General features: G+C 60.3%; 1 long non-coding RNA gene across 1 annotated transcript; it reads left to right on the top strand.

Moving 5' to 3' along the window:
- Window positions 1-306: 306 nt before the first annotated feature.
- On the top strand, window positions 307-5,440 carry LOC122204976. Its single transcript, XR_006195861.1, has 4 exons — window positions 307-760; window positions 957-1,194; window positions 3,432-3,527; window positions 4,443-5,440. It is a non-coding gene; the product is annotated as an uncharacterized LOC122204976 (long non-coding RNA).
- The last annotated feature ends 560 nt before the right edge of the window (window positions 5,441-6,000 follow it).

Genomic DNA, 6,000 nt, shown 5'->3' with positions numbered 1-6,000 from the left:
TGGTCGTGTGCCCAGCCTGGGGACACGCTGGGACATAGCATCCCACTGCTCCACTGCCTGGATGCCACGGCTCAGCAGGAACCGGGAGGATGGAGGGGTACAGGGTGGCGGGGCTGTGACGGACGCAGCCGGGACTGGAGGACACTCGGGCTTCCCTGGGACACCAGGTTTCCCGTGTCAGAGGAGGGCCAGGACAGCTCTGGGTGCCCCGGATTCGCACGCGGGGGGACAGCACCCATGCACACACACGTATTCAGACATACATCTGTAGATACACAGGCACAGACAGAGACAAACACACACAGACAGGCAGACACACACAGCAATGGGAACTTCTCCTCCGGCTCGTCAACTACAGAAGTACGCAACTTGCTTTGGCCAACATGAGGAGTTGGTGAAGGACCCAGGGAGTCCAGACGCTGCTGTCGGCTTCTCCCCTGGATGCCCTCGCGCAGACGCTGAGGAGCAAAGCCGGCCTCGCCATCCAGAAGGAGGGGCACCCAGTCACGGAGTCGGGGCACCCAGCGGGCAGGGGAGAGCTGGCTGGCTGCTAGGTGCCCGCGCACGGTGCTCATGCGGCACCTGCTCCCTGCATGTGTCCAGGGAGGGGACAGAACACGACTCCCACCCTCGTAGGATGTACAGCCTGACGTCCACCACACACGCACCTCAGCTTGGATGGCACATCACCGTCCAGGACCTGCGGAGCCGAGGGAATGTCAAGGACTGGACAGCAGCAGTGGAAGGCGGGGAGGCTCTGGTGGGCTGGCTTCTCGGGCTGGGGGAGCACAGCCAGGGAGGGAGCCAGGGAGGGCAGATGGGGCGTCTTCACCGGGCGGGCATGCAGGATGGCTCCACGCCAAAGACCCCAGGGACACGTGGGGTGACGGGACCGTGAACGGGTTTCTACACTGCAGGAATTCTGTGCAATTTGAGTATGCTTTCTGGATCTTCAGTAGGGGACTATGATCTACAGAGGTCTCCGTGAGTACGCAGCCACGGGACATTGGCTTGTCCGCTGAGCGGGACCGGTCCGGAAATACCGTCGTGAGCAAGTGGCCGAGGCAGGGATGTTCTGGCAGGTGCGGGTGACAGCTGGGGGACAGGATGGGAGTGTCCCGCTGCTAAGGCGCACAGAGCTGATCCCCCCTGCCCGGTCAATGGCGGCGGAGCGGGAAACCACCGCTGGCAGAGGTGAGTCCCTCACCCGCCTGCTCACAGCTCTCGGTTGGACTCCTGGAGAAACCCAAGTGTAGGGAGTGCCCCTCGACCCACGGTCAGGAGGAAAGGAAAAGTGACCTCGTAAGGGGAAAGCATGCCTTTCTAACACAAGCCTTGCTAACTCTAACACAGAGCCTAACACACTGACTCTGGAGGGTCAATGTCTGTGTGCAAAACGGAAAGCCACATGGTGGTCTTCGATTCTAACTTTCAAATGCCTGGAACCACCCACGTGGTGAAGGAGGTTGCAAAGGACGACTCGCTCTGGTGGAGCGAGTTTTGCTCATGTCTCGTGGGTGGGGGGACTTGTTCTTGGACCAGAGGCTCGACGTGCACAATGAAGTCTCCAAGTCTGGTCACTTAGAAACAGAAACTAATGTGCATTGATCACCCACTCCAGGAAGGCTGTTCTGCCCTTATGGGAGCAGGTGAACCAGGTCTGCCTTAAAAGTCTGCCCTTTCTGGGGCGCCTGGGGGGCTCAGTTGGTTCAGCGTCCGACTTTGGCTCACGTCATGATCTCACTGTTCGTGGGTTCGAGCCTTGCGTCGGGCTGTGTGCTGATGGCTCAGAGCCTGGAGCCTGCTTCGGATTTTGTGCCTTCCTCTCTCTCTCTCTCTCTGCCCCTCCCCTACTAGTGCTCTCTCTCTCTCTCTCTCTCTCAAAAATAAATAATAAACATTAAAAGAACAGGCCTGCCCTTCTTCTCCACCTGCCTTGGCTGGACACAGGAGCTCTAACTGCTATCCCTCATGCTGCAGAAACTATGCTGAGGCGGGAGGCACTATCCAGGACACGAGCTAAAGTCCTGCACCAAACCTCCCCATGGACAGGGACTTTGCTGGGAAGCATGAGGGTTGGAACTGGGCTCTTGAGTGGGTGGCTTGGAACACACCACGGCGGTGTGCCCGGCAGCAGGCAGAGGTGCAGACAAAACACATTTGGGGTCTGTGTGCCTCCCTCCGAGCGGTGCGTCCGTAACTTGTCGGTTAGCTGGAGGGAAAAAAAAACATAGATTTCAGCAACCTTGACCTTTCTCGCGTGTTTCCCTGGGTCTGTCCGGGCTGGATCAACCTTGACTTCGCTCCTTGTCCGGGAATCCAGAGAAGGCAGGAGCGGGCCTTGTAGTATGATTCCTGAGGGGCCCTTCCAGCTCAAACACGCGGCTCCCACGACAAGTGAGCACGCTTCAAGGTCAGGCTGGCGGGAACGAACGCGTGCCAGGCAGATCTGTAACAAGAGGACATAAAGAAACCTTTCCCATTCCCTTGACCGGCCAGCACCTCATGGCGCGGATTAGAAATCGCTTCCCCGAATAGAGTCGCCAGCTGCCAGCCACTTCCTTTGAAAATAAATCACCGACTACATCTTTTTACACCTGTCGAGATGTGATTTCCAGTAGCGAACCCAGTTGGCGGCTCTCATGCGCCTGTGAAAACAGGCAGAACCTAGATGCGTGGCTGGGCCTGGCGAGCTCCTGCCTGGGCGCAGACTGCCCCCTGGTGGGCGCTCGGGGAGGGACACAGCGAGCCCGTGGTCAGACCAGGTCTGAAAGGGCTCCCCCCAAGAAATGAGCCCCCTGGGTGGGGGGGGGGGGGGTGCGTGGGAACCCGCTCCACAAGCCACGGGCAGGCCGTGGGCTCCTGTTTCCACGTCCGGCCCTCCCTCTGGGGTGGGACTCGCCCTCACTCTAGCCAAGCACCACCTGCGACGCTCCTGCAGAGATGCTTCTGGACCCTCTCTGGGCTCCAGGAAACTTCCTGCTGGTTTTTTCTTCTCTCTTCTGTAGTTCTCTGCCTCTCTGTCTCTGTCTCTGTCTCTGTCTCTGCCTCTCTCTCTCTCTCCCACACACGGAGGACTGAATCCCAGGACGGAAAATCCCCACATACGAACCTACCTGTCAGCCCTCCCAGGGTAGGGTCACACTGGCCTTTGACCTCCAGCGCCTTTGGGCCATATCCCCTGGGAGGGGCCGGCTGATAGCAGGGGCCTGCATGTTGGGGTTAGAACTAATGACCTCGGGTTTCGGGGGGCCTTGCAGGGCCAGAGAGCAAAGCCAGAACATGCCATCCGCGTGGGACACGATTGCCCCACAGACCTGGCTCGACAGACCCTGCGGAGAGGCGGCGACGACAGCCAGGGAGCCGCGGCGTGTGGGGACATGGCCGTGGGAGGAGCTGACTGTCTGACCTGCCATTGTTCCTTCTTCCAGGTGGGCGAGGACCTCAGGAAACACCTTCCAGGGCCTTCTCCTGTCCGCTCCCACCTTGACGGCCTGTGCCAACCACCCCCACGTAAGCGCAGCAAGGTCAGGCATCACCGCCTGGGCACGTTCGCACCCAGGGCCTGGCTCCCACGCGGGCCTCCCCTCTGCCCGGTGGCTCCGTGTCTCCACGTGGACAGCTGGTCCTGCCGCTAAAAGCCCGTGGTGTGGGGCAGACCTGGAGAAGCAGGGGAAGCACCCTGGATTCTAGCAGAGCCCCCTCCTTGTCCGGGTCACTCTGGCACCGGCCTCCACTCTCAGCGGTGCCTGCTGTCCCCGGGTCCCCGAGGGAGGGCCGCCGACTGTGAGAGGGTTGCCTAGGTTGTTAAACCCAGACGCCAGAAGGTCAGCGCCTTAGAGGGCCCGCAGTACTCAGTCCTGGAAGCACGGGGCCTGGGGCGTCCTGGGGGGCAGGACCGACGTGCCCCGCCAGACTCTTTGAGCAGCAACTCCTGGTAAAAGTGATCTGTTTACACACACGCTGAATCGGAGATTTTCTGAGTTCGAATATTCGTCAAAGACGAGCATTTCTGAGCCCAGAGGCCACCGTGGAGGGGTGAAGGGTGCAGAGGAGCAGAACATACAGGCACGTGCTGCCCGTGCTGTGACCTGCCAGGGCCCCGCACACCCCCGGGGGGGGCATGTGCGGTGGCCGGCAACCCCGGCCTGTGCCAGCCCCGAGGCACACGTGGGTAATCCAGGAAGACTTGGGTGGGACAGAGTGGCAGAGGGGGACTATACTTGCTGGGGGGGGGGTCCTGGGCCGGCAAATGTCCCATCACACAGCACTGTGCCTGAGCCGGCCCTGAGCGGGGCACTGGGACACAGGGGTGGGCGGCATCCTTTGTGGTGTGGGTGGGGTGCTGCCCCCCCACACTTGACCCTGACCCTGACCCTGACCCTGACCCTTCCAGACTCGGGGGCTCTGTAGGGACAGTGTCCTTTCTTCTGTTTGCTCAGGCTTCTGGAAACCCCCAAGCGTGGGAAAGAGCAGGAGGGGACAGATCAGACCCCCTCAGTGGCCAATGGTGGTGTCCTGGGTACAACCGGGCAACAGCTCTCAGGATCCGAATGCAAGTGGCTTCTGCCCTGCTGCTGTGCACAGTCACCACGACGTGGGACACACCTGAGTGAAGGCTCCCTGTGCACCGGGTTCTTTGGAAAGGACCTCCAGGCAGGTGGTTTTCCGGGACGCTGACCCAGAGGGGGAGTCTAGGAGCGGGTGTCTGTCACCGAGGGAGCGTGTGTGTCGGGACTGGACAGAAGGAAGGTGCCCAGCAGTGTCCCCGCAGGGGCTCTGGGGCCGGCAGGGCCCAGCAGGGCCCAGCAGGGCGGCAATGGCCAGACAGGCACGACCCTGTGTCCATCGGGACCACCCCGGCCTCTCGCAGGAGGCCCAGCTTAGGCCACGAAGCTCCTCTTTTTGGGCACTTCCCGTTCGCCTCTGCCCACACGACCTCCACCCAAGTCCACCCTTCTCCTCCGCCTTCCCCCTCCTGGCTCCTCCTGGCCCCTCTCTCTCTCCGTCTCTCTTTCTCTCTACTCAGGTTCTTGCTATCCTATTGGCCGTTGGCAGAGACGATTCACCAGAAAGCTAGCAAGTATAGTCCTCAGTGCCCAGGGTTCGAATGGGCTCCCCCAAGATCCTGGAAGAGGATCTAACAACACAGTCACGTTGTTCACATAAAATGTCCCAAAGGAAGAGACCGTGTCTGCGGTCTCTCAAGACAGCTGTGTCCTTCCCTCCGCGTTCCCCGGGGGGGACTGCTAAGATTCTGGGAAGGAAAGATGTGCTGGGGGTGTGGACAGCCCCGGGGATGCGTCTACCTGGCCTCCTGTGTCTCCAGAGCATTCTCCAGCTCCCTCCAGCTGGACCACCACCCACTTTACTGAGCATCCGGCTTGAGATGGGAAGGTGGCGGGAGATGATAGATAGATGGACACATAGGTAGATGATAGATACATGGATAATAATAAATAGATGATAGATACATAGATAATAGATGATAGATGGCTAGATGAATAGATGATTGGTGATACATGAGACAGATAATAGACGATGGATAGATGGATAGAGATGATGGACAGATGACTGATGATAGACAGAAGGTGGAGCGTCCCCTTGTGCCAGCTCTGGGGATGCGGATGTGCAGGAGGAACAGAGTGGGCGCGGCCCACGGAAGCTGCGTCGCAGGGGAGCGGGGAGACCACCCGTCTGGAGGAGGGTCCCCCTGGCGGCCACGCGCCTGCACAGCAAAGCTTACGCAATCAGAGGTGCGCGCTGCTGTGGCTTTTCCTTGTCGACGGAAATCCCACAGAATGGAATTTGCCAGAATCGCCGTTTTCTTGAGCCAAACCTGTAGCCGTCCCACCGTCAGGACCGTCTGCCGGTGGCGTCGCACGTTTTGCACCTCGCGACACGCCGGGCCCCGCTTTGGCTCCGTGCGCGCCTCGGCCGGAGGCGGCCACGGTGGTCCTGATGAAGTGTGCTTTCTCGGAGCCGGCTGGGCACATCGCG

This window comes from Panthera leo, chromosome D4 (assembly GCF_018350215.1).
Source record: "Panthera leo isolate Ple1 chromosome D4, P.leo_Ple1_pat1.1, whole genome shotgun sequence".
Classification (NCBI taxonomy): domain Eukaryota; kingdom Metazoa; phylum Chordata; class Mammalia; order Carnivora; family Felidae; genus Panthera; species Panthera leo.
The sequence above is the reverse complement of the archived record's forward strand: the minus strand, read 5'-3'. Positions and strand labels throughout refer to the sequence as shown.